The sequence below is a fragment of the Rhipicephalus microplus genome, unplaced genomic scaffold, assembly GCF_043290135.1.
Source record: "Rhipicephalus microplus isolate Deutch F79 unplaced genomic scaffold, USDA_Rmic scaffold_21, whole genome shotgun sequence".
Classification (NCBI taxonomy): domain Eukaryota; kingdom Metazoa; phylum Arthropoda; class Arachnida; order Ixodida; family Ixodidae; genus Rhipicephalus; species Rhipicephalus microplus.
Window position 1 is genome coordinate 6701079 of NW_027464594.1, and position 23876 is coordinate 6724954.

At 50.4% G+C, this 23876-nt stretch overlaps 32 non-coding genes across 32 annotated transcripts; all 32 read left to right on the top strand.

Moving 5' to 3' along the window:
• The first annotated feature begins 255 nt into the window (after window positions 1-255).
• Window positions 256-327, top strand: TRNAE-CUC (transfer RNA glutamic acid (anticodon CUC)). Its single transcript has one exon. It is a non-coding gene; the product is annotated as a tRNA-Glu (tRNA).
• Window positions 328-1710: 1383 nt separating this feature from the next.
• On the top strand, window positions 1711-1782 carry TRNAE-CUC (transfer RNA glutamic acid (anticodon CUC)). The gene has a single exon. It is a non-coding gene; the product is annotated as a tRNA-Glu (tRNA).
• A 291-nt stretch (window positions 1783-2073) lies between these two features.
• Window positions 2074-2145, top strand: TRNAE-CUC (transfer RNA glutamic acid (anticodon CUC)). Its single transcript has one exon. It is a non-coding gene; the product is annotated as a tRNA-Glu (tRNA).
• A 1391-nt stretch (window positions 2146-3536) lies between these two features.
• TRNAE-CUC (transfer RNA glutamic acid (anticodon CUC)) lies at window positions 3537-3608 on the top strand. The gene has a single exon. It is a non-coding gene; the product is annotated as a tRNA-Glu (tRNA).
• Window positions 3609-3721: 113 nt separating this feature from the next.
• Window positions 3722-3793, top strand: TRNAE-CUC (transfer RNA glutamic acid (anticodon CUC)). Its single transcript has one exon. It is a non-coding gene; the product is annotated as a tRNA-Glu (tRNA).
• A 291-nt stretch (window positions 3794-4084) lies between these two features.
• On the top strand, window positions 4085-4156 carry TRNAE-CUC (transfer RNA glutamic acid (anticodon CUC)). The gene has a single exon. It is a non-coding gene; the product is annotated as a tRNA-Glu (tRNA).
• A 1204-nt stretch (window positions 4157-5360) lies between these two features.
• Window positions 5361-5432, top strand: TRNAE-CUC (transfer RNA glutamic acid (anticodon CUC)). The gene has a single exon. It is a non-coding gene; the product is annotated as a tRNA-Glu (tRNA).
• A 654-nt stretch (window positions 5433-6086) lies between these two features.
• On the top strand, window positions 6087-6158 carry TRNAE-CUC (transfer RNA glutamic acid (anticodon CUC)). Its single transcript has one exon. It is a non-coding gene; the product is annotated as a tRNA-Glu (tRNA).
• A 291-nt stretch (window positions 6159-6449) lies between these two features.
• Window positions 6450-6521, top strand: TRNAE-CUC (transfer RNA glutamic acid (anticodon CUC)). The gene has a single exon. It is a non-coding gene; the product is annotated as a tRNA-Glu (tRNA).
• Window positions 6522-7556: 1035 nt separating this feature from the next.
• On the top strand, window positions 7557-7628 carry TRNAE-CUC (transfer RNA glutamic acid (anticodon CUC)). Its single transcript has one exon. It is a non-coding gene; the product is annotated as a tRNA-Glu (tRNA).
• Window positions 7629-7919: 291 nt separating this feature from the next.
• Window positions 7920-7991, top strand: TRNAE-CUC (transfer RNA glutamic acid (anticodon CUC)). The gene has a single exon. It is a non-coding gene; the product is annotated as a tRNA-Glu (tRNA).
• A 481-nt stretch (window positions 7992-8472) lies between these two features.
• On the top strand, window positions 8473-8544 carry TRNAE-CUC (transfer RNA glutamic acid (anticodon CUC)). The gene has a single exon. It is a non-coding gene; the product is annotated as a tRNA-Glu (tRNA).
• Window positions 8545-8834: 290 nt separating this feature from the next.
• TRNAE-CUC (transfer RNA glutamic acid (anticodon CUC)) lies at window positions 8835-8906 on the top strand. The gene has a single exon. It is a non-coding gene; the product is annotated as a tRNA-Glu (tRNA).
• An 839-nt stretch (window positions 8907-9745) lies between these two features.
• TRNAE-CUC (transfer RNA glutamic acid (anticodon CUC)) lies at window positions 9746-9817 on the top strand. The gene has a single exon. It is a non-coding gene; the product is annotated as a tRNA-Glu (tRNA).
• A 291-nt stretch (window positions 9818-10108) lies between these two features.
• TRNAE-CUC (transfer RNA glutamic acid (anticodon CUC)) lies at window positions 10109-10180 on the top strand. Its single transcript has one exon. It is a non-coding gene; the product is annotated as a tRNA-Glu (tRNA).
• Window positions 10181-11384: 1204 nt separating this feature from the next.
• On the top strand, window positions 11385-11456 carry TRNAE-CUC (transfer RNA glutamic acid (anticodon CUC)). The gene has a single exon. It is a non-coding gene; the product is annotated as a tRNA-Glu (tRNA).
• Window positions 11457-12110: 654 nt separating this feature from the next.
• TRNAE-CUC (transfer RNA glutamic acid (anticodon CUC)) lies at window positions 12111-12182 on the top strand. Its single transcript has one exon. It is a non-coding gene; the product is annotated as a tRNA-Glu (tRNA).
• A 291-nt stretch (window positions 12183-12473) lies between these two features.
• On the top strand, window positions 12474-12545 carry TRNAE-CUC (transfer RNA glutamic acid (anticodon CUC)). The gene has a single exon. It is a non-coding gene; the product is annotated as a tRNA-Glu (tRNA).
• Window positions 12546-13936: 1391 nt separating this feature from the next.
• Window positions 13937-14008, top strand: TRNAE-CUC (transfer RNA glutamic acid (anticodon CUC)). The gene has a single exon. It is a non-coding gene; the product is annotated as a tRNA-Glu (tRNA).
• Window positions 14009-14121: 113 nt separating this feature from the next.
• TRNAE-CUC (transfer RNA glutamic acid (anticodon CUC)) lies at window positions 14122-14193 on the top strand. The gene has a single exon. It is a non-coding gene; the product is annotated as a tRNA-Glu (tRNA).
• A 113-nt stretch (window positions 14194-14306) lies between these two features.
• Window positions 14307-14378, top strand: TRNAE-CUC (transfer RNA glutamic acid (anticodon CUC)). Its single transcript has one exon. It is a non-coding gene; the product is annotated as a tRNA-Glu (tRNA).
• A 106-nt stretch (window positions 14379-14484) lies between these two features.
• Window positions 14485-14556, top strand: TRNAE-CUC (transfer RNA glutamic acid (anticodon CUC)). The gene has a single exon. It is a non-coding gene; the product is annotated as a tRNA-Glu (tRNA).
• A 1204-nt stretch (window positions 14557-15760) lies between these two features.
• Window positions 15761-15832, top strand: TRNAE-CUC (transfer RNA glutamic acid (anticodon CUC)). Its single transcript has one exon. It is a non-coding gene; the product is annotated as a tRNA-Glu (tRNA).
• Window positions 15833-17591: 1759 nt separating this feature from the next.
• On the top strand, window positions 17592-17663 carry TRNAE-CUC (transfer RNA glutamic acid (anticodon CUC)). The gene has a single exon. It is a non-coding gene; the product is annotated as a tRNA-Glu (tRNA).
• A 298-nt stretch (window positions 17664-17961) lies between these two features.
• Window positions 17962-18033, top strand: TRNAE-CUC (transfer RNA glutamic acid (anticodon CUC)). The gene has a single exon. It is a non-coding gene; the product is annotated as a tRNA-Glu (tRNA).
• Window positions 18034-18324: 291 nt separating this feature from the next.
• On the top strand, window positions 18325-18396 carry TRNAE-CUC (transfer RNA glutamic acid (anticodon CUC)). The gene has a single exon. It is a non-coding gene; the product is annotated as a tRNA-Glu (tRNA).
• Window positions 18397-18879: 483 nt separating this feature from the next.
• Window positions 18880-18951, top strand: TRNAE-CUC (transfer RNA glutamic acid (anticodon CUC)). The gene has a single exon. It is a non-coding gene; the product is annotated as a tRNA-Glu (tRNA).
• Window positions 18952-20534: 1583 nt separating this feature from the next.
• TRNAE-CUC (transfer RNA glutamic acid (anticodon CUC)) lies at window positions 20535-20606 on the top strand. Its single transcript has one exon. It is a non-coding gene; the product is annotated as a tRNA-Glu (tRNA).
• A 1020-nt stretch (window positions 20607-21626) lies between these two features.
• TRNAE-CUC (transfer RNA glutamic acid (anticodon CUC)) lies at window positions 21627-21698 on the top strand. The gene has a single exon. It is a non-coding gene; the product is annotated as a tRNA-Glu (tRNA).
• Window positions 21699-21811: 113 nt separating this feature from the next.
• On the top strand, window positions 21812-21883 carry TRNAE-CUC (transfer RNA glutamic acid (anticodon CUC)). Its single transcript has one exon. It is a non-coding gene; the product is annotated as a tRNA-Glu (tRNA).
• A 291-nt stretch (window positions 21884-22174) lies between these two features.
• Window positions 22175-22246, top strand: TRNAE-CUC (transfer RNA glutamic acid (anticodon CUC)). The gene has a single exon. It is a non-coding gene; the product is annotated as a tRNA-Glu (tRNA).
• A 1204-nt stretch (window positions 22247-23450) lies between these two features.
• TRNAE-CUC (transfer RNA glutamic acid (anticodon CUC)) lies at window positions 23451-23522 on the top strand. The gene has a single exon. It is a non-coding gene; the product is annotated as a tRNA-Glu (tRNA).
• The last annotated feature ends 354 nt before the right edge of the window (window positions 23523-23876 follow it).

Genomic DNA, 23876 nt, shown 5'->3' on the forward strand with positions numbered 1-23876 from the left:
TTGCACACGCTATGTAACTTCAATACTTTTACCCTGTTGGCCGAATGGCTAAGCGATCGCTCCGTCCCTCTACGTTCTCCGGCATGGTCTAGTGGCTAGGATACCTGGCTCTCACCCAGGAGGCCCGAGTGCAATTCCCGGCGTCGGAAGTATTTTCTTTTATCTGCTATCATCAATTCTCCAATTTGCGCATGTTATATAACTTCAATACTTTTACCTTGTTGGCCGAATGACTAAGCGGTTGCTCCAACCCTTTGCGGCATGGTCTAGTGGCTAGGATACCTGGCTCTCGCCCAGGAGGCCTGGGTTCGATTCCCGGTGTCGGAAGTATTTTCTTTTATCTGCTGTCATCAAGTCTCCACTTCGTGCACGGTATGTCTCTTCAATAGTTTTACCCTGTTGGCCGAATGGCTAAGCGATCGCTCCGTGCCTCCCCGTTCTCCGGCATGGTCTAGTGGCTAGGATACTTGTCTCTTATCCAGGAGGCCCAGGTTCGATTCCCGGTGTCGGAAGTATTTTCTTTTATCTGCTGTCATTAAGTCTCCAATTCTCGCACGCAATGTAACTTCAATACTTTTACCCTGTTGGCCGAATGCCTAAGTGATCGCTCTGTCCCTCTCCGTTCTCGGCGTGGTCTAGTGGCTAGGATAGCTGGATCTCACCCAGGGGGCTCGGGTTTGATTCCCGGTGTCGGAAGTATTTTTTATCGGCTATCTTCAAGTCAACAATTTGCGCACGCTATATAACTTCAATACTTTTACATTGTTTGCCGAATGACTAAGCAATCACTCCACCCCTCTCCGGCCTGGTCTAGTGGCTTGGATTCCTGGCTCTCACCCAGGAGGCCCGGGTATGATTCCCGGTGTCGGAAGTATTTTCTTTTATCTGCTATCATCAAGTCTCCAAATTGCGCACGCTATGTAACTTCAATACTTTTACCCTGTGGGCCGAATCGCTAAGCAATCGCTCCGTCCCTCTCTGTTCTCCGGCATGGTCTAGTGGCTAGGATACTTGTCTCTCACCCAGGAGGCCCGGGTGCGTTTCCCGGTGTCGGAAGTATTTTCTTTTATCTACTATCATCAAGTCTCCGATTTGCGCACGCTATGTAACTTCAATACTTTTACCCTGTTGGCCGAATGGCTAAGCGATCGCTCCGTCCCTCTACGTTCTCCGGCATGGTCTGGTGTCTAGGATACCTGGCTCTCACCCAAGAGGCCCGGGTATGATTCCCGGTGTCGGAAGTATTTTTTATCTGCTATCATCAAGTCTCCTATTCGCGCACGCTATGTAACTTCAATAGTTTTACCCTGTTGGCCGAATGCCTAAGTGATCGCTCTGTCCCTCTCCGTTCTCGGCGTGGTCTAGTGGCTAGGATAGCTGGATCTCACCCAGGGGGCTCGGGTTTGATTCCCGGTGTCGGAAGTATTTTTTATCGGCTATCTTCAAGTCAACAATTTGCGCACGCTATATAACTTCAATACTTTTACATTGTTTGCCGAATGACTAAGCAATCACTCCACCCCTCTCCGGCCTGGTCTAGTGGCTTGGATTCCTGGCTCTCACCCAGGAGGCCCGGGTATGATTCCCGGTGTCGGAAGTATTTTCTTTTATCTGCTGTCATCAAGTCTCCAATTTGCGCGCGCTATAGAACTTCAATACTTTTACCCTGTTGGCCGAATGGCTAAGCGATCGCTCCGTCCCTCTCTGTTCTCCAGCATGGTCTAGTGGCTAGGATACCTGGCTCTCACCCAGGAGGCCCGGGTGCGTTTCCCGGTGTCGGAAGTATTTTCTTTTATCTACTATCATCAAGTCTCCGATTTGCGCACGCTATGTAACTTCAATACTTTTACCCTGTTGGCCGAATGGCTAAGCGATCGCTCCGTCCCTCTACGTTCTCCGGCATGGTCTAGTGGCTAGGATACCTGGCTCTCACCCAGGAGGCCCGAGTGCAATTCCCGGCGTCGGAAGTATTTTCTTTTATCTGCTATCATCAAGTCTCCAATTTGCGCATGTTATATAACTTCAATACTTTTACCTTGTTGGCCGAATGACTAAGCGGTTGCTCCACCCCTTTGCGGCATGGTCTAGTGGCTAGGATACCTGGCTCTCATCAAGGAGGCCTGGGTTCGATTCCCGGTGTCGGAAGTATTTTCTTTTATCTGCTGTCATCAAGTCTCCACTTCGTGCACGGTATGTCTCTTCAATAGTTTTACCCTGTTGGCCGAATGGCTAAGCGATCGCTCCGTGCCTCCCCGTTCTCCGGCATGGTCTAGTGGCTAGGATACTTGTCTCTTATCCAGGAGGCCCAGGTTCGATTCCCGGTGTCGGAAGTATTTTCTTTTATCTGCTGTCATCAAGTCTCCAATTCTCGCACGCAATGTAACTTCAATACTTTTACCCTGTTGGCCGAATCGCTAAGCGATCGCTCCGTCCCTCTGTTCTCCAGCATGGTCTAGTGGCTAGCATACCTGGCTCTCAGCCAGGAGGCCCGGGCACGATTCCCCGTGTCGGAAGTGTTTTCTTTTATCTGCTATCATCAAGTCTGCAAATTGTGCACGCTATGTAACTTCATTACTTTTACCCTGTTGGCCGAATCACTAAGCGATCGCTCCATCCCTCTCTTATCTCCGGCATGGTCTAGTGGCTAGGATACCTAGCTCTCTCCCAGGAGGCCCGGGTTCGATTCCCAGTGGCGGAAGTATGTTATTTTATCTGCTGTCATCGAGTCTCCAATTTGCGCATGGTATGTCTCTTCAATACTTTTACCCTGTTGGCCGAATGGCTAAGCGATCGCTCCGTCCCTCTTCGTTCTCCGGCATGGTCTAGTGTCTAGTGGCTAGCATACCTGGCTCTCACCCAGGAGGCCCGGGTACGATTCCCGGTGTCGAACGTTTTTTGTTTTATCTGCTATCTTTAAGTCTCCTCTTTGCGCACGCAATGTAACTTCAATACTTTTACCTTGTTGGCCGAATGACTGAGTGAACGCTCCACCCTCTCCGGCATGGCCAAGTGGCTCGGACACCTGGCTCTCACCCAGGAGGCCCGGGTACGATTCCCGGTGTCGGAAGTGTTTTCTTTTATCTGCCATCATCAAGTCTGCAATAGGTGCACGCTATATACCTTCAATACTTTTACCTTGTTGGCCGAATGACTAAGCGATCGCTCCGTCCCTCTCCGTTCTCCAGCATTGTCTAGTGTCTAAGCTACCTGGCTCTCACCCAGGAGGCCCGGGTGCGATTCCCCGTGTCGGAAGTATTTTTTATCTGCTATCATCAAGTCTCCTATTCGCGCACGCTATGTAACTTCAATAGTTTTACCCTGTTGGCCGAATGCCTAAGTAATCGCTCTGTCCCTCTCCGTTCTCGGCGTGGTCTAGTGGCCAGGATAGCTGGCTCTCACCCAGGGGGCTCGGGTTTGATTCCCGGTGTCGGAAGTATTTTTTATCGGCTATCTTCAAGTCAACAATTTGCGCACGCTATATAACTTCAATACTTTTACATTGTTTGCCGAATGACTAAGCAATCACTCCACCCCTCTCCGGCCTGGTCTAGTGGCTTGGATTCCTGGCTCTCATCCAGGAGGCCCAGGTTCGATTCCCGGTGTCGGAAGTATTTTATTTTATCTGCTGTCATCAAGTCTCCAATTTGCGCGCGCTATAGAACTTCAATACTTTTACCCTGTTGGCCGAATGGCTAAGCGATCGCTCCGTCCCTCTCTGTTCTCCAGCATGGTCTAGTGGCTAGGATACCTGGCTCTCACCCAGGAGGCCCGGGTGCGTTTCCCGGTGTCGGAAGTATTTTCTTTTATCTACTATCATCAAGTCTCCGATTTGCGCACGCTATGTAACTTCAATACTTTTACCCTGTTGGCCGAATGGCTAAGCGATCGCTCCGTCCCTCTACGTTCTCCGGCATGGTCTAGTGGCTAGGATACCTGGCTCTCACCCAGGAGGCCCGAGTGCAATTCCCGGCGTCGGAAGTATTTTCTTTTATCTGCTATCATCAATTCTCCAATTTGCGCATGTTATATAACTTCAATACTTTTACCTTGTTGGCCGAATGACTAAGCGGTTGCTCCAACCCTTTGCGGCATGGTCTAGTGGCTAGGATACCTGGCTCTCGCCCAGGAGGCCTGGGTTCGATTCCCGGTGTCGGAAGTATTTTCTTTTATCTGCTGTCATCAAGTCTCCACTTCGTGCACGGTATGTCTCTTCAATAGTTTTACCCTGTTGGCCGAATGGCTAAGCGATCGCTCCGTGCCTCCCCGTTCTCCGGCATGGTCTAGTGGCTAGGATACTTGTCTCTTATCCAGGAGGCCCAGGTTCGATTCCCGGTGTCGGAAGTATTTTCTTTTATCTGCTGTCATTAAGTCTCCAATTCTCGCACGCAATGTAACTTCAATACTTTTACCCTGTTGGCCGAATGCCTAAGTGATCGCTCTGTCCCTCTCCGTTCTCGGCGTGGTCTAGTGGCTAGGATAGCTGGATCTCACCCAGGGGGCTCGGGTTTGATTCCCGGTGTCGGAAGTATTTTTTATCGGCTATCTTCAAGTCAACAATTTGCGCACGCTATATAACTTCAATACTTTTACATTGTTTGCCGAATGACTAAGCAATCACTCCACCCCTCTCCGGCCTGGTCTAGTGGCTTGGATTCCTGGCTCTCACCCAGGAGGCCCGGGTATGATTCCCGGTGTCGGAAGTATTTTCTTTTATCTGCTATCATCAAGTCTCCAAATTGCGCACGCTATGTAACTTCAATACTTTTACCCTGTGGGCCGAATCGCTAAGCAATCGCTCCGTCCCTCTCTGTTCTCCGGCATGGTCTAGTGGCTAGGATACTTGTCTCTCACCCAGGAGGCCCGGGTGCGTTTCCCGGTGTCGGAAGTATTTTCTTTTATCTACTATCATCAAGTCTCCGATTTGCGCACGCTATGTAACTTCAATACTTTTACCCTGTTGGCCGAATGGCTAAGCGATCGCTCCGTCCCTCTACGTTCTCCGGCATGGTCTAGTGGCTAGGATACCTGGCTCTCACCCTGGAGGCCCGAGTGCAATTCCCGGCGTCGGAAGTATTTTCTTTTATCTGCTATCATGAAGTCTCCAATTTGCGCATGTTATAAACTTCAATACTTTTACCCTGTTGGCCGAATGGCTAAGCGATCGCTCCGTCCCTCTACGTTCTCCGGCATGGTCTAGTGGCTAGGATACCTGGCTCTCACCCAGGAGGCCCGAGTGCAATTCCCGGCGTCGGAAGTATTTTCTTTTATCTGCTATCATCAATTCTCCAATTTGCGCATGTTATATAACTTCAATACTTTTACCTTGTTGGCCGAATGACTAAGCGGTTGCTCCAACCCTTTGCGGCATGGTCTAGTGGCTAGGATACCTGGCTCTCACCCAGGAGGCCTGGGTTCGATTCCCGGTGTCGGAAGTATTTTCTTTTATCTGCTGTCATCAAGTCTCCACTTCGTGCACGGTATGTCTCTTCAATAGTTTTACCCTGTTGGCCGAATGGCTAAGCGATCGCTCCGTGCCTCCCCGTTCTCCGGCATGGTCTAGTGTCTAGGATACCTGGCTCTCACCCAAGAGGCCCGGGTATGATTCCCGGTGTCGGAAGTATTTTTTATCTGCTATCATCAAGTCTCCTATTCGCGCACGCTATGTAACTTCAATAGTTTTACCCTGTTGGCCGAATGCCTAAGTGATCGCTCTGTCCCTCTCCGTTCTCGGCGTGGTCTAGTGGCTAGGATAGCTGGATCTCACCCAGGGGGCTCGGGTTTGATTCCCGGTGTCGGAAGTATTTTTTATCGGCTATCTTCAAGTCAACAATTTGCGCACGCTATATAACTTCAATACTTTTACATTGTTTGCCGAATGACTAAGCAATCACTCCACCCCTCTCCGGCCTGGTCTAGTGGCTTGGATTCCTGGCTCTCACCCAGGAGGCCCGGGTATGATTCCCGGTGTCGGAAGTATTTTCTTTTATCTGCTGTCATCAAGTCTCCAATTTGCGCGCGCTATAGAACTTCAATACTTTTACCCTGTTGGCCGAATGGCTAAGCGATCGCTCCGTCCCTCTCTGTTCTCCAGCATGGTCTAGTGGCTAGGATACCTGGCTCTCACCCAGGAGGCCCGGGTGCGTTTCCCGGTGTCGGAAGTATTTTCTTTTATCTACTATCATCAAGTCTCCGATTTGCGCACGCTATGTAACTTCAATACTTTTACCCTGTTGGCCGAATGGCTAAGCGATCGCTCCGTCCCTCTACGTTCTCCGGCATGGTCTAGTGGCTAGGATACCTGGCTCTCACCCAGGAGGCCCGAGTGCAATTCCCGGCGTCGGAAGTATTTTCTTTTATCTGCTATCATCAAGTCTCCAATTTGCGCATGTTATATAACTTCAATACTTTTACCTTGTTGGCCGAATGACTAAGCGGTTGCTCCACCCCTTTGCGGCATGGTCTAGTGGCTAGGATACCTGGCTCTCACCAAGGAGGCCTGGGTTCGATTCCCGGTGTCGGAAGTATTTTCTTTTATCTGCTGTCATCAAGTCTCCACTTCGTGCACGGTATGTCTGTTCAATAGTTTTACCCTGTTGGCCGAATGGCTAAGCGATCGCTCCGTGCCTCCCCGTTCTCCGGCATGGTCTAGTGGCTAGGATACTTGTCTCTTATCCAGGAGGCCCAGGTTCGATTCCCGGTGTCGGAAGTATTTTCTTTTATCTGCTGTCATTAAGTCTCCAATTCTCGCACGCAATGTAACTTCAATACTTTTACCCTGTTGGCCGAATCGCTAAGCGATCGCTCCGTCCCTCTGTTCTCCAGCATAGTCTAGTGGCTAGCATACCTGGCTCTCAGCCAGGAGGCCCGGGCACGATTCCCCGTGTCGGAAGTGTTTTCTTTTATCTGCTATCATCAAGTCTGCAAATTGTGCACGCTATGTAACTTCATTACTTTTACCCTGTTGGCCGAATCACTAAGCGATCGCTCCATCCCTCTCTTATCTCCGGCATGGTCTAGTGGCTAGGATACCTAGCTCTCTCCCAGGAGGCCCGGGTTCGATTCCCAGTGGCGGAAGTATGTTATTTTATCTGCTGTCATCGAGTCTCCAATTTGCGCATGGTATGTCTCTTCAATACTTTTACCCTGTTGGCCGAATGGCTAAGCGATCGCTCCGTCCCTCTTCGTTCTCCGGCATGGTCTAGTGTCTAGTGGCTAGCATACCTGGCTCTCACACAGGAGGCCCGGGTACGATTCCCGGTGTCGAACGTTTTTTGTTTTATCTGCTATCTTTAAGTCTCCTCTTTGCGCACGCAATGTAACTTCAATACTTTTACCTTGTTGGCCGAATGACTGAGTGAACGCTCCACCCTCTCCGGCATGGCCAAGTGGCTCGGACACCTGGCTCTCACCCAGGAGGCCCAGGTTCGATTCCCGGTGTCGGAAGTATTTTCTTTTATCTGCTGTCATCAAGTCTCCAATTTGTGCGCGCTATAGAACTTCAATACTTTTACCCTGTTGGGCGAATGGCTAAGCGATCGCTCCGTCCCTCTCTGTTCTCCAGCATGGTCTAGTGGCTAGGATACCTGGCTCTCACCCAGGAGGCCCGGGTGCGTTTCCCGGTGTCGGAAGTATTTTCTTTTATCTACTATCATCAAGTCTCCGATTTGCGCACGCTATGTAACTTCAATACTTTTACCCTGTTGGCCGAATGGCTAAGCGATCGCTCCGTCCCTCTCTGTTCTCCAGCATGGTCTAGTGGCTAGGATACCTGGCTCTCACCCAGGAGGCCCGAGTGCAATTCCCGGCGTCGGAAGTATTTTCTTTTATCTGCTATCATCAAGTCTCCAATTTGCGCATGTTATATAACTTCAATACTTTTACCTTGTTGGCCGAATGACTAAGCGGTTGCTCCACCCCTTTGCGGCATGGTCTAGTGGCTAGGATACTTGGCTCTCACCCAGGAGGCCTGGGTTCGATTCCCGGTGTCGGAAGTATTTTCTTTTATCTGCTGTCATCAAGTCTCCACTTCGTGCACGGTATGTCTCTTCAATAGTTTTACCCTGTTGGCCGAATGGCTAAGTGATCGCTCCGTGCCTCCCCGTTCTCCGGCATGGTCTAGTGTCTAGGATACCTGGCTCTCACCCAAGAGGCCCGGGTATGATTCCCGGTGTCGGAAGCGTTTTCTTTTATCTGCTCTCATCAAGTCTCCAATTCGCGCACGCTATATACCTTCAATACTTTTAACGTGTTGGCCGAATGGCTAAGCGATCGCTCCGTCCCTCTCTGTTCTCCGGCATGGTCTAGTGGCTAGGATACTTGTCTCTCATCCAGGAGGCCCAGGTTCGATTCCCGGTGTCGGAAGTATTTTCTTTTATCTGCTGTCATCAAGTCTCCAATTTGCGCGCTATAGAACTTCAATACTTTTACCCTGTTGGCCGAATGGCTAAGCGATCGCTCCGTCCCTCTCTGTTCTCCAGCATGGTCTAGTGGCTAGGATACCTGGCTCTCACCCAGGAGGCCCGGGTGCGTTTCCCGGTGTCGGAAGTATTTTCTTTTATCTACTATCATCAAGTCTCCGATTTGCGCACGCTATGTAACTTCAATACTTTTACCCTGTTGGCCGAATGGCTAAGCGATCGCTCCGTCCCTCTACGTTCTCCGGCATGGTCTAGTGGCTAGGATACCTGGCTCTCACCCAGGAGGCCCGAGTGCAATTCCCGGCGTCGGAAGTATTTTTTTTATCTGCTATCATCAAGTCTCCAATTTGCGCATGTTATATAACTTCAATACTTTTACCTTGTTGGCCGAATGACTAAGCGGTTGCTCCAACCCTTTGCGGCATGGTCTAGTGGCTAGGATACCTGGCTCTCACCCAGGAGGCCTGGGTTCGATTCCCGGTGTCGGAAGTATTTTCTTTTATCTGCTGTCATCAAGTCTCCACTTCGTGCACGGTATGTCTCTTCAATAGTTTTACCCTGTTGGCCGAATGGCTAAGCGATCGCTCCGTGCCTCCCCGTTCTCCGGCATGGTCTAGTGTCTAGGATACCTGGCTCTCACCCAAGAGGCCCGGGTATGATTCCCGGTGTCGGAAGTATTTTTTATCTGCTATCATCAAGTCTCCTATTCGCGCACGCTATGTAACTTCAATAGTTTTACCCTGTTGGCCGAATGCCTAAGTGATCGCTCTGTCCCTCTCCGTTCTCGGCGTGGTCTAGTGGCTAGGATAGCTGGCTCTCACCCAGGGGGCTCGGGTTTGATTCCCGGTGTAGGAAGTATTTTTTATCGGCTATCTTCAAGTCAACAATTTGCGCACGCTATATAACTTCAATACTTTTACATTGTTTGCCGAATGACTAAGCAATCAGTCCACCCCTCTCCGGCCTGGTCTAGTGGCTTGGATTCCTGGCTCTCACCCAGGAGGCCCAGGTATGATTCCCGGTGTCGGAAGTATTTTCTTTTATCTGCTATCATCAAGTCTCCAAATTGCGCACGCTATGTAACTTCAATACTTTTACCCTGTGGGCCGAATCGCTAAGCAATCGCTCCGTCCCTCTCTGTTCTCCGGCATGGTCTAGTGGCTAGGATACTTGTCTCTCATCCAGGAGGCCCAGGTTCGATTCCCGGTGTCGGAAGTATTTTCTTTTATCTGCTGTCATCAAGTCTCCAATTTGCGCGCGCTATAGAACTTCAATACTTTTACCCTGTTGGCCGAATGGCTAAGCGATCGCTCCGTCCCTCTCTGTTCTCCAGCATGGTCTAGTGGCTAGGATACCTGGCTCTCACCCAGGAGGCCCGGGTGCGTTTCCCGGTGTCGGAAGTATTTTCTTTTAACTACTATCATCAAGTCTCCGATTTGCGCACGCTATGTAACTTCAATACTTTTACCCTGTTGGCCGAATGGCTAAGCGATCGCTCCGTCCCTCTACGTTCTCCGGCATGGTCTAGTGGCTAGGATACCTGGCTCTCACCCAGGAGGCCCGAGTGCAATTCCCGGCGTCGGAAGTATTTTCTTTTATCTGCTATCATCAATTCTCCAATTTGCGCATGTTATATAACTTCAATACTTTTACCTTGTTGGCCGAATGACTAAGCGGTTGCTCCAACCCTTTGCGGCATGGTCTAGTGGCTAGGATACCTGGCTCTCGCCCAGGAGGCCTGGGTTCGATTCCCGGTGTCGGAAGTATTTTCTTTTATCTGCTGTCATCAAGTCTCCACTTCGTGCACGGTATGTCTCTTCAATAGTTTTACCCTGTTGGCCGAATGGCTAAGCGATCGCTCCGTGCCTCCCCGTTCTCCGGCATGGTCTAGTGGCTAGGATACTTGTCTCTTATCCAGGAGGCCCAGGTTCGATTCCCGGTGTCGGAAGTATTTTCTTTTATCTGCTGTCATTAAGTCTCCAATTCTCGCACGCAATGTAACTTCAATACTTTTACCCTGTTGGCCGAATGCCTAAGTGATCGCTCTGTCCCTCTCCGTTCTCGGCGTGGTCTAGTGGCTAGGATAGCTGGATCTCACCCAGGGGGCTCGGGTTTGATTCCCGGTGTCGGAAGTATTTTTTATCGGCTATCTTCAAGTCAACAATTTGCGCACGCTATATAACTTCAATACTTTTACATTGTTTGCCGAATGACTAAGCAATCACTCCACCCCTCTCCGGCCTGGTCTAGTGGCTTGGATTCCTGGCTCTCACCCAGGAGGCCCGGGTATGATTCCCGGTGTCGGAAGTATTTTCTTTTATCTGCTATCATCAAGTCTCCAAATTGCGCACGCTATGTAACTTCAATACTTTTACCCTGTGGGCAGAATCGCTAAGCAATCGCTCCGTCCCTCTCTGTTCTCCGGCATGGTCTAGTGGCTAGGATACTTGTCTCTCACCCAGGAGGCCCGGGTGCGTTTCCCGGTGTCGGAAGTATTTTCTTTTATCTACTATCATCAAGTCTCCGATTTGCGCACGCTATGTAACTTCAATACTTTTACCCTGTTGGCCGAATGGCTAAGCGATCGCTCCGTCCCTCTACGTTCTCCGGCATGGTCTAGTGGCTAGGATACCTGGCTCTCACCCTGGAGGCCCGAGTGCAATTCCCGGCGTCGGAAGTATTTTCTTTTATCTGCTATCATGAAGTCTCCAATTTGCGCATGTTATAAACTTCAATACTTTTACCCTGTTGGCCGAATGGCTAAGCGATCGCTCCGTCCCTCTACGTTCTCCGGCATGGTCTAGTGGCTAGGATACCTGGCTCTCACCCAGGAGGCCCGAGTGCAATTCCCGGCGTCGGAAGTATTTTCTTTTATCTGCTATCATCAATTCTCCAATTTGCGCATGTTATATAACTTCAATACTTTTACCTTGTTGGCCGAATGACTAAGCGGTTGCTCCAACCCTTTGCGGCATGGTCTAGTGGCTAGGATACCTGGCTCTCACCCAGGAGGCCTGGGTTCGATTCCCGGTGTCGGAAGTATTTTCTTTTATCTGCTGTCATCAAGTCTCCACTTCGTGCACGGTATGTCTCTTCAATAGTTTTACCCTGTTGGCCGAATGGCTAAGCGATCGCTCCGTGCCTCCCCGTTCTCCGGCATGGTCTAGTGTCTAGGATACCTGGCTCTCACCCAAGAGGCCCGGGTATGATTCCCGGTGTCGGAAGTATTTTTTATCTGCTATCATCAAGTCTCCTATTCGCGCACGCTATGTAACTTCAATAGTTTTACCCTGTTGGCCGAATGCCTAAGTGATCGCTCTGTCCCTCTCCGTTCTCGGCGTGGTCTAGTGGCTAGGATAGCTGGATCTCACCCAGGGGGCTCGGGTTTGATTCCCGGTGTCGGAAGTATTTTTTATCGGCTATCTTCAAGTCAACAATTTGCGCACGCTATATAACTTCAATACTTTTACATTGTTTGCCGAATGACTAAGCAATCACTCCACCCCTCTCCGGCCTGGTCTAGTGGCTTGGATTCCTGGCTCTCACCCAGGAGGCCCGGGTATGATTCCCGGTGTCGGAAGTATTTTCTTTTATCTGCTGTCATCAAGTCTCCAATTTGCGCGCGCTATAGAACTTCAATACTTTTACCCTGTTGGCCGAATGGCTAAGCGATCGCTCCGTCCCTCTCTGTTCTCCAGCATGGTCTAGTGGCTAGGATACCTGGCTCTCACCCAGGAGGCCCGGGTGCGTTTCCCGGTGTCGGAAGTATTTTCTTTTATCTACTATCATCAAGTCTCCGATTTGCGCACGCTATGTAACTTCAATACTTTTACCCTGTTGGCCGAATGGCTAAGCGATCGCTCCGTCCCTCTACGTTCTCCGGCATGGTCTAGTGGCTAGGATACCTGGCTCTCACCCAGAAGGCCCGAGTGCAATTCCCGGCGTCGGAAGTATTTTCTTTTATCTGCTATCATCAAGTCTCCAATTTGCGCATGTTATATAACTTCAATACTTTTACCTTGTTGGCCGAATGACTAAGCGGTTGCTCCACCCCTTTGCGGCATGGTCTAGTGGCTAGGATACCTGGCTCTCACCAAGGAGGCCTGGGTTCGATTCCCGGTGTCGGAAGTATTTTCTTTTATCTGCTGTCATCAAGTCTCCACTTCGTGCACGGTATGTCTCTTCAATAGTTTTACCCTGTTGGCCGAATGGCTAAGCGATCGCTCCGTGCCTCCCCGTTCTCCGGCATGGTCTAGTGGCTAGGATACTTGTCTCTTATCCAGGAGGCCCAGGTTCGATTCCCGGTGTCGGAAGTATTTTCTTTTATCTGCTGTCATCAAGTCTCCAATTCTCGCACGCAATGTAACTTCAATACTTTTACCCTGTTGGCCGAATCGCTAAGCGATCGCTCCGTCCCTCTGTTCTCCAGCATGGTCTAGTGGCTAGCATACCTGGCTCTCAGCCAGGAGGCCCGGGCACGATTCCCCGTGTCGGAAGTGTTTTCTTTTATCTGCTATCATCAAGTCTGCAAATTGTGCACGCTATGTAACTTCATTACTTTTACCCTGTTGGCCGAATCACTAAGCGATCGCTCCATCCCTCTCTTATCTCCGGCATGGTCTAGTGGCTAGGATACCTAGCTCTCTCCCAGGAGGCCCGGGTTCGATTCCCAGTGGCGGAAGTATGTTATTTTATCTGCTGTCATCGAGTCTCCAATTTGCGCATGGTATGTCTCTTCAATACTTTTACCCTGTTGGCCGAATGGCTAAGCGATCGCTCCGTCCCTCTTCGTTCTCCGGCATGGTCTAGTGTCTAGTGGCTAGCATACCTGGCTCTCACCCAGGAGGCCCGGGTACGATTCCCGGTGTCGAACGTTTTTTGTTTTATCTGCTATCTTTAAGTCTCCTCTTTGCGCACGCAATGTAACTTCAATACTTTTACCTTGTTGGCCGAATGACTGAGTGAACGCTCCACCCTCTCCGGCATGGCCAAGTGGCTCGGACACCTGGCTCTCACCCAGGAGGCCCGGGTACGATTCCCGGTGTCGGAAGTGTTTTCTTTTATCTGCCATCATCAAGTCTGCAATAGGTGCACGCTATATACCTTCAATACTTTTACCTTGTTGGCCGAATGACTAAGCGATCGCTCCGTCCCTCTCCGTTCTCCAGCATTGTCTAGTGTCTAAGCTACCTGGCTCTCACCCAGGAGGCCCGGGTGCGATTCCCCGTGTCGGAAGTATTTTTTATCTGCTATCATCAAGTCTCCTATTCGCGCACGCTATGTAACTTCAATAGTTTTACCCTGTTGGCCGAATGCCTAAGTGATCGCTCTGTCCCTCTCCGTTCTCGGCGTGGTCTAGTGGCCAGGATAGCTGGCTCTCACCCAGGGGGCTCGGGTTTGATTCCCGGTGTCGGAAGTATTTTTTATCGGCTATCTTCAAGTCAACAATTTGCGCACGCTATATAACTTCAATAATTTTACATTGTTTGCCGAATGACTAAGCAATCACTCCACCCCTCTCCGGCCTGGTCTAGTGGCTTGGATTCCTGGCTCTCATCCAGGAGGCCCAGGTTCGATTCCCGGTGTCGGAAGTATTTTCTTTTATCTGCTGTCATAGAGTCTCCAATTTGCGCGCGCTATAGAACTTCAATACTTTTACCCTGTTGGCCGAATGGCTAAGCGATCGCTCCGTCCCTCTCTGTTCTCCAGCATGGTCTAGTGGCTAGGATACCTGGCTCTCACCCAGGAGGCCCGGGTGCGTTTCCCGGTGTCGGAAGTATTTTCTTTTATCTACTATCATCAAGTCTCCGATTTGCGCACGCTATGTAACTTCAATACTTTTACCCTGTTGGCCGAATGGCTAAGCGATCGCTCCGTCCCTCTACGTTCTCCGGCATGGTCTAGTGGTTAGGATACCTGGCTCTCACCCAGGAGGCCCGAGTGCAATTCCCGGCGTCGGAAGTATTTTCTTTTATCTGCTATCATCAATTCTCCAATTTGCGCATGTTATATAACTTCAATACTTTTACCTTGTTGGCCGAATGACTAAGCGGTTGCTCCAACCCTTTGCGGCATGGTCTAGTGGCTAGGATACTTGGCTCTCGCCCAGGAGGCCTGGGTTCGATTCCCGGTGTCGGAAGTATTTTCTTTTATCTGCTGTCATCAAGTCTCCACTTCGTGCACGGTATGTCTCTTCAATAGTTTTACCCTGTTGGCCGAATGGCTAAGCGATCGCTCCGTGCCTCCCCATTCTCCGGCATGGTCTAGTGGCTAGGATACTTGTCTCTTATCCAGGAGGCCCAGGTTCGATTCCCGGTGTCGGAAGTATTTTCTTTTATCTGCTGTCATTAAGTCTCCAATTCTCGCACGCAATGTAACTTCAATACTTTTACCCTGTTGGCCGAATGCCTAAGTGATCGCTCTGTCCCTCTCCGTTCTCGGCGTGGTCTAGTGGCTAGGATAGCTGGATCTCACCCAGGGGGCTCGGGTTTGATTCCCGGTGTCGGAAGTATTTTTTATCGGCTATCTTCAAGTCAACAATTTGCGCACGCTATATAACTTCAATACTTTTACATTGTTTGCCGAATGACTAAGCAATCACTCCACCCCTCTCCGGCCTGGTCTAGTGGCTTGGATTCCTGGCTCTCACCCAGGAGGCCCGGGTATGATTCCCGGTGTCGGAAGTATTTTCTTTTATCTGCTATCATCAAGTCTCCAAATTGCGCACGCTATGTAACTTCAATACTTTTACCCTGTGGGCCGAATCGCTAAGCAATCGCTCCGTCCCTCTCTGTTCTCCGGCATGGTCTAGTGGCTAGGATACTTGTCTCTCACCCAGGAGGCCCGGGTGCGTTTCCCGGTGTCGAAAGTATTTTCTTTTATCTACTATCATCAAGTCTCCGATTTGCGCACGCTATGTAACTTCAATACTTTTACCCTGTTGGCCGAATGGCTAAGCGATCGCTCCGTCCCTCTACGTTCTCCGGCATGGTCTAGTGGCTAGGATACCTGGCTCTCACCCTGGAGGCCCGAGTGCAATTCCCGGCGTCGGAAGTATTTTCTTTTATCTGCTATCATGAAGTCTCCAATTTGCGCATGTTATAAACTTCAATACTTTTACCCTGTTGGCCGAATGGCTAAGCGATCGCTCCGTCCCTCTACGTTCTCCGGCATGGTCTAGTGGCTAGGATACCTGGCTCTCACCCAGGAGGCTTGAGTGCAATTCCCGGCGTCGGAAGTATTTTCTTTTATCTGCTATCATCAATTCTCCAATTTGCGCATGTTATATAACTTCAATACTTTTACCTTGTTGGCCGAATGACTAAGCGGTTGCTCCAACCCTTTGCGGCATGGTCTGGTGGCTAGGATACCTGGCTCTCACCCAGGAGGCCTGGGTTCGATTCCCGGTGTCGGAAGTATTTTCTTTTATCTGCTGTCATCAAGTCTCCACTTCGTGCACGGTATGTCTCTTCAATAGTTTTACCCTGTTGGCCGAATGGCTAAGCGATCGCTCCGTGCCTCCCCGTTCTCCGGCATGGTCTAGTGGCTAGGATACTTGTCTCTTATCCAGGAGGCCCAGGTTCGATTCCCGGTGTCGGAAGTATTTTCTTTTATCTGCTGTCATCAAGTCTCCAATTCTCGCACGCAATGTAACTTCAATACTTTTACCCTGTTGGCCGAATCGCTAAGCGATCGCTCCGTCCCTCTGTTCTCCAGCATGGTCTAGTGGCTAGCATACCTGGCTCTCAGCCAGGAGGCCCGGGCACGATTCCCCGTGTCGGAAGTGTTTTCTTTTATCTGCTATCATCAAGTCTGCAAATTGTGCACGCTATGTAACTTCATTACTTTTACCCTGTTGGCCGAATCACTAAGCGATCGCTCCATCCCTCTCTTATCTCCGGCATGGTCTAGTGGCTAGGATACCTAGCTCTCTCCCAGGAGGCCCGGGTTCGATTCCCAGTGGCGGAAGTATGTTATTTTATCTGCTGTCATCGAGTCTCCAATTTGCGCATGGTATGTCTCTTCAATACTTTTACCCTGTTGGCCGAATGGCTAAGCGATCGCTCCGTCCCTCTTCGTTCTCCGGCATGGTCTAGTGTCTAGTGGCTAGCATACCTGGCTCTCACCCAGGAGGCCCGGGTACGATTCCCGGTGTCGAACGTTTTTTGTTTTATCTGCTATCTTTAAGTCTCCTCTTTGCGCACGCAATGTAACTTCAATACTTTTACCTTGTTGGCCGAATGACTGAGTGAACGCTCCACCCTCCCCGGCATGGCCAAGTGGCTCGGACACCTGGCTCTCACCCAGGAGGCCCGGGTACGATTCCCGGTGTCGGAAGTGTTTTCTTTTATCTGCCATCATCAAGTCTGCAATAGGTGCACGCTATATACCTTCAATACTTTTACCTTGTTGGCCGAATGACTAAGCGATCGCTCCGTCCCTCTCCGTTCTCCAGCATTGTCTAGTGTCTAAGCTACCTGGCTCTCACCCAGGAGGCCCGGGTGCGATTCCCCGTGTCGGAAGTATTTTTTATCTGCTATCATCAAGTCTCCTATTCGCGCACGCTATGTAACTTCAATAGTTTTACCCTGTTGGCCGAATGCCTAAGTGATCGCTCTGTCCCTCTCCGTTCTCGGCGTGGTCTAGTGGCCAGGATAGCTGGCTCTCACCCAGGGGGCTCGGGTTTGATTCCCGGTGTCGGAAGTATTTTTTATCGGCTATCTTCAAGTCAACAATTTGCGCACGCTATATAACTTCAATACTTTTACATTGTTTGCCGAATGACTAAGCAATCACTCCACCCCTCTCCGGCCTGGTCTAGTGGCTTGGATTCCTGGCTCTCACCCAGGAGGCCCGGGTATGATTCCCGGTGTCGGAAGTATTTTCTTTTATCTGCTATCATCAAGTCTCCAAATTGCGCACGCTATATACCTTCAATACTTTTACCGTTTGGCCGAATGGCTAAGCGATCGCTCCGTCCCTCTCCGTTCTTCGGCATGGTCTAGTGGCTACGATACCTGGCTCTCACCCAGGAGGCCCAGGTGCGATTTCCGGTGTCGGAAGTATTTTTTTTATCTGCTATCATCAAGTCTCCAATTTGCGCACGCTACGTAACTTCAATAATTTTACCCTGTTGGCCGAATCGCTAAGCGATCACTCCTTCCCTCTCTGCTCTCCTGCATGGTCTAGTGGCTATGATACCTGGCTCTCACCCAGGAGGCCCGGGTTCGATTCCCGGTGTCGGAAGTATTTTCTTTTATCTGCTCTCATCAAGTCTCCAATTCGCGCACGCTATATACCTTCAATACTTTTAACGTGTTGGCCGAATGGCTAAGCGATCGCTCCGTCCCTCTCTGTTCTCCGGCATGGTCTAGTGGCTGGGATACTTGTCTCTCATCCAGGAGGCCCAGGTTCGATTCCCGGTGTCGGAAGTATTTTCTTTTATCTGCTGTCATCAAGTCTCCAATTTGTGCGCGCTATAGAACTTCAATACTTTTACCCTGTTGGCCGAATGGCTAAGCGATCGCTCCGTCCCTCTCTGTTCTCCAGCATGGTCTAGTGGCTAGGATACCTGGCTCTCACCCAGGAGGCCCGGGTGCGTTTCCCGGTGTCGGAAGTATTTTCTTTTATCTACTATCATCAAGTCTCCGATTTGCGCACGCTATGTAACTTCAATACTTTTACCCTGTTGGCCGAATGGCTAAGCGATCGCTCCGTCCCTCTACGTTCTCTGGCATGGTCTAGTGGCTAGGATACCTGGCTCTCACCCAGGAGGCCCGAGTGCAATTCCCGGCGTCGGAAGTATTTTCTTTTATCTGCTATCATCAAGTCTCCAATTTGCGCATGTTATATAACTTCAATACTTTTACCTTGTTGGCCGAATGACTAAGCGGTTGCTCCACCCCTTTGCGGCATGGTCTAGTGGCTAGGATACCTGGCTCTCACCCAGGAGGCCTGGGTTCGATTCCCGGTGTCGGAAGTATTTTCTTTTATCTGCTGTCATCAAGTCTCCACTTCGTGCACGGTATGTCTCTTCAATAGTTTTACCCTGTTGGCCGAATGGCTAAGTGATCGCTCCGTGCCTCCCCGTTCTCCGGCATGGTCTAGTGTCTAGGATACCTGGCTCTCACCCAAGAGGCCCGGGTATGATTCCCGGTGTCGGAAGCGTTTTCTTTTATCTGCTCTCATCAAGTCTCCAATTCGCGCACGCTATATACCTTCAATACTTTTAACGTGTTGGCCGAATGGCTAAGCGATCGCTCCGTCCCTCTCTGTTCTCCGTCATGGTCTAGTGGCTAGGATACTTGTCTCTCATCCAGGAGGCCCAGGTTCGATTCCCGGTGTCGGAAGTATTTTCTTTTATCTGCTGTCATCAAGTCTCCAATTTGCGCGCGCTATAGAACTTCAATACTTTTATCCTGTTGGCCGAATGGCTAAGCGATCGCTCCGTCCCTCTCTGTTCTCCAGCATGGTCTAGTGGCTAGGATACCTGGCTCTCACCCAGGAGGCCCGGGTGCGTTTCCCGGTGTCGGAAGTATTTTCTTTTATCTACTATCATCAAGTCTCCGATTTGCGCACGCTATGTAACTTCAATACTTTTACCCTGTTGGCCGAATGGCTAAGCGATCGCTCCGTCCCTCTACGTTCTCCGGCATGGGCTAGTGGCTAGGATACCTGGCTCTCACCAAGGAGGCCTGGGTTCGATTCCCGGTGTCGGAAGTATTTTCTTTTATCTGCTGTCATCAAGTCTCCACTTCGTGCACGGTATGTCTCTTCAATAGTTTTACCCTGTTGGCCGAATGGCTAAGCGATCGCTCCGTGCCTCCCCGTTCTCCGGCATGGTCTAGTGGCTAGGATACTTGTCTCTTATCCAGGAGGCCCAGGTTCGATTCCCGGTGTCGGAAGTATTTTCTTTTATCTGCTGTCATTAAGTCTCCAATTCTCGCACGCAATGTAACTTCAATACTTTTACCCTGTTGGCCGAATCGCTAAGCGATCGCTCCGTCCCTCTGTTCTCCAGCATAGTCTAGTGGCTAGCATACCTGGCTCTCAGCCAGGAGGCCCGGGCACGATTCCCCGTGTCGGAAGTGTTTTCTTTTATCTGCTATCATCAAGTCTGCAAATTGTGCACGCTATGTAACTTCATTACTTTTACCCTGTTGGCCGAATCACTAAGCGATCGCTCCATCCCTCTCTTATCTCCGGCATGGTCTAGTGGCTAGGATACCTAGCTCTCTCCCAGGAGGCCCGGGTTCGATTCCCAGTGGCGGAAGTATGTTATTTTATCTGCTGTCATCGAGTCTCCAATTTGCGCATGGTATGTCTCTTCAATACTTTTACCCTGTTGGCCGAATGGCTAAGCGATCGCTCCGTCCCTCTTCGTTCTCCGGCATGGTCTAGTGTCTAGTGGCTAGCATACCTGGCTCTCACCCAGGAGGCCCGGGTACGATTCCCGGTGTCGAACATTTTTTGTTTTATCTGCTATCTTTAAGTCTCCTCTTTGCGCACGCAATGTAACTTCAATACTTTTACCTTGTTGGCCGAATGACTGAGTGAACGCTCCACCCTCTCCGGCATGGCCAAGTGGCTCGGACACCTGGCTCTCACCCAGGAGGCCCAGGTTCGATTCCCGGTGTCGGAAGTATTTTCTTTTATCTGCTGTCATCAAGTCTCCAATTTGTGCGCGCTATAGAACTTCAATACTTTTACCCTGTTGGCCGAATGGCTAAGCGATCGCTCCGTCCCTCTCTGTTCTCCAGCATGGTCTAGTGGCTAGGATACCCGGCTCTCACCCAGGAGGCCCGGGTGCGTTTCCCGGTGTCGGAAGTATTTTCTTTTATCTACTATCATCAAGTCTCCGATTTGCGCACGCTATGTAACTTCAATACTTTTACCCTGTTGGCCGAATGGCTAAGCGATCGCTCCGTCCCTCTACGTTCTCCGGCATGGTCTAGTGGCTAGGATACCTGGCTCTCACCCAGGAGGCCCGAGTGCAATTCCCGGCGTCGGAAGTATTTTCTTTTATCTGCTATCATCAAGTCTCCAATTTGCGCATGTTATATAACTTCAATACTTTTACCTTGTTGGCCGAATGACTAAGCGGTTGCTCCAACCCTTTGCGGCATGGTCTAGTGGCTAGGATACCTGGCTCTCACCCAGGAGGCCTGGGTTCGATTCCCGGTGTCGGAAGTATTTTCTTTTATCTGCTGTCATCAAGTCTCCACTTCGTGCACGGTATGTCTCTTCAATAGTTTTACCCTGTTGGCCGAATGGCTAAGCGATCGCTCCGTGCCTCCCCGTTCTCCGGCATGGTCTAGTGTCTAGGATACCTGGCTCTCACCCAAGAGGCCCGGGTATGATTCCCGGTGTCGGAAGTATTTTTTATCTGCTATCATCAAGTCTCCTATTCGCGCACGCTATGTAACTTCAATAGTTTTACCCTGTTGGCCGAATGCCTAAGTGATCGCTCTGTCCCTCTTCGTTCTCCGGCATGGTCTAGTGTCTAGTGGCTAGCATACCTGGCTCTCACCCAGGAGGCCCGGGTACGATTCCCGGTGTCGAACGTTTTTTGTTTTATCTGCTATCTTTAAGTCTCCTCTTTGCGCACGCAATGTAACTTCAATACTTTTACCTTGTTGGCCGAATGACTGAGTGAACGCTCCACCCTCTCCGGCATGGCCAAGTGGCTCGGACACCTGGCTCTCACCCAGGAGGCCCGGGTACGATTCCCGGTGTCGGAAGTGTTTTCTTTTATCTGCCATCATCAAGTCTGCAATAGGTGCACGCTATATACCTTCAATACTTTTACCTTGTTGGCCGAATGACTAAGCGATCGCTCCGTCCCTCTCCGTTCTCCAGCATTGTCTAGTGTCTAAGCTACCTGGCTCTCACCCAGGAGGCCCGGGTGCGATTCCCCGTGTCGGAAGTATTTTTTCTCTGCTATCATCAAGTCTCCTATTCGCGCACGCTATGTAACTTCAATAGTTTTACCCTGTTGGCCGAATGCCTAAGTAATCGCTCTGTCCCTCTCCGTTCTCGGCGTGGTCTAGTGGCCAGGATAGCTGGCTCTCACCCAGGGGGCTCGGGTTTGATTCCCGGTGTCGGAAGTATTTTTTATCGGCTATCTTCAAGTCAACAATTTGCGCACGCTATATAACTTCAATACTTTTACATTGTTTGCCGAATGACTAAGCAATCACTCCACCCCTCTCCGGCCTGGTCTAGTGGCTTGGATTCCTGGCTCTCATCCAGGAGGCCCAGGTTCGATTCCCGGTGTCGGAAGTATTTTATTTTATCTGCTGTCATCAAGTCTCCAATTTGCGCGCGCTATAGAACTTCAATACTTTTACCCTGTTGGCCGAATGGCTAAGCGATCGCTCCGTCCCTCTCTGTTCTCCAGCATGGTCTAGTGGCTAGGATACCTGGCTCTCACCCAGGAGGCCCGGGTGCGTTTCCCGGTGTCGGAAGTATTTTCTTTTATCTACTATCATCAAGTCTCCGATTTGCGCACGCTATGTAACTTCAATACTTTTACCCTGTTGGCCGAATGGCTAAGCGATCGCTCCGTCCCTCTACGTTCTCCGGCATGGTCTAGTGGCTAGGATACCTGGCTCTCACCCAGGAGGCCCGAGTGCAATTCCCGGCGTCGGAAGTATTTTCTTTTATCTGCTATCATCAATTCTCCAATTTGCGCATGTTATATAACTTCAATACTTTTACCTTGTTGGCCGAATGACTAAGCGGTTGCTCCAACCCTTTGCGGCATGGTCTAGTGGCTAGGATACCTGGCTCTCGCCCAGGAGGCCTGGGTTCGATTCCCGGTGTCGGAAGTATTTTCTTTTATCTGCTGTCATCAAGTCTCCACTTCGTGCACGGTATGTCTCTTCAATAGTTTTACCCTGTTGGCCGAATGGCTAAGCGATCGCTCCGTGCCTCCCCGTTCTCCGGCATGGTCTAGTGGCTAGGATACTTGTCTCTTATCCAGGAGGCCCAGGTTCGATTCCCGGTGTCGGAAGTATTTTCTTTTATCTGCTGTCATTAAGTCTCCAATTCTCGCACGCAATGTAACTTCAATACTTTTACCCTGTTGGCCGAATGCCTAAGTGATCGCTCTGTCCCTCTCCGTTCTCGGCGTGGTCTAGTGGCTAGGATAGCTGGATCTCACCCAGGGGGCTCGGGTTTGATTCCCGGTGTCGGAAGTATTTTTTATCGGCTATCTTCAAGTCAACAATTTGCGCACGCTATATAACTTCAATACTTTTACATTGTTTGCCGAATGACTAAGCAATCACTCCACCCCTCTCCGGCCTGGTCTAGTGGCTTGGATTCCTGGCTCTCACCCAGGAGGCCCGGGTATGATTCCCGGTGTCGGAAGTATTTTCTTTTATCTGCTATCATCAAGTCTCCAAATTGCGCACGCTATGTAACTTCAATACTTTTACCCTGTGGGCCGAATCGCTAAGCAATCGCTCCGTCCCTCTCTGTTCTCCGGCATGGTCTAGTGGCTAGGATACTTGTCTCTCACCCAGGAGGCCCGGGTGCGTTTCCCGGTGTCGGAAGTATTTTCTTTTATCTACTATCATCAAGTCTCCGATTTGCGCACGCTATGTAACTTCAATACTTTTACCCTGTTGGCCGAATGGCTAAGCGATCGCTCCGTCCCTCTACGTTCTCCGGCATGGTCTAGTGGCTAGGATACCTGGCTCTCACCCTGGAGGCCCGAGTGCAATTCCCGGCGTCGGAAGTATTTTCTTTTATCTGCTATCATGAAGTCTCCAATTTGCGCATGTTATAAACTTCAATACTTTTACCCTGTTGGCCGAATGGCTAAGCGATCGCTCCGTCCCTCTACGTTCTCCGGCATGGTCTAGTGGCTAGGATACCTGGCTCTCACCCAGGAGGCCCGAGTGCAATTCCCGGCGTCGGAAGTATTTTCTTTTATCTGCTATCATCAATTCTCCAATTTGCGCATGTTATATAACTTCAATACTTTTACCTTGTTGGCCGAATGACTAAGCGGTTGCTCCAACCCTTTGCGGCATGGTCTAGTGGCTAGGATACCTGGCTCTCACCCAGGAGGCCTGGGTTCGATTCCCGGTGTCGGAAGTATTTTCTTTTATCTGCTGTCATCAAGTCTCCACTTCGTGCACGGTATGTCTCTTCAATAGTTTTACCCTGTTGGCCGAATGGCTAAGCGATCGCTCCGTGCCTCCCCGTTCTCCGGCATGGTCTAGTGTCTAGGATACCTGGCTCTCACCCAAGAGGCCCGGGTATGATTCCCGGTGTCGGAAGTATTTTTTATCTGCTATCATCAAGTCTCCTATTCGCGCACGCTATGTAACTTCAATAGTTTTACCCTGTTGGCCGAATGCCTAAGTGATCGCTCTGTCCCTCTCCGTTCTCGGCGTGGTCTAGTGGCTAGGATAGCTGGATCTCACCCAGGGGGCTCGGGTTTGATTC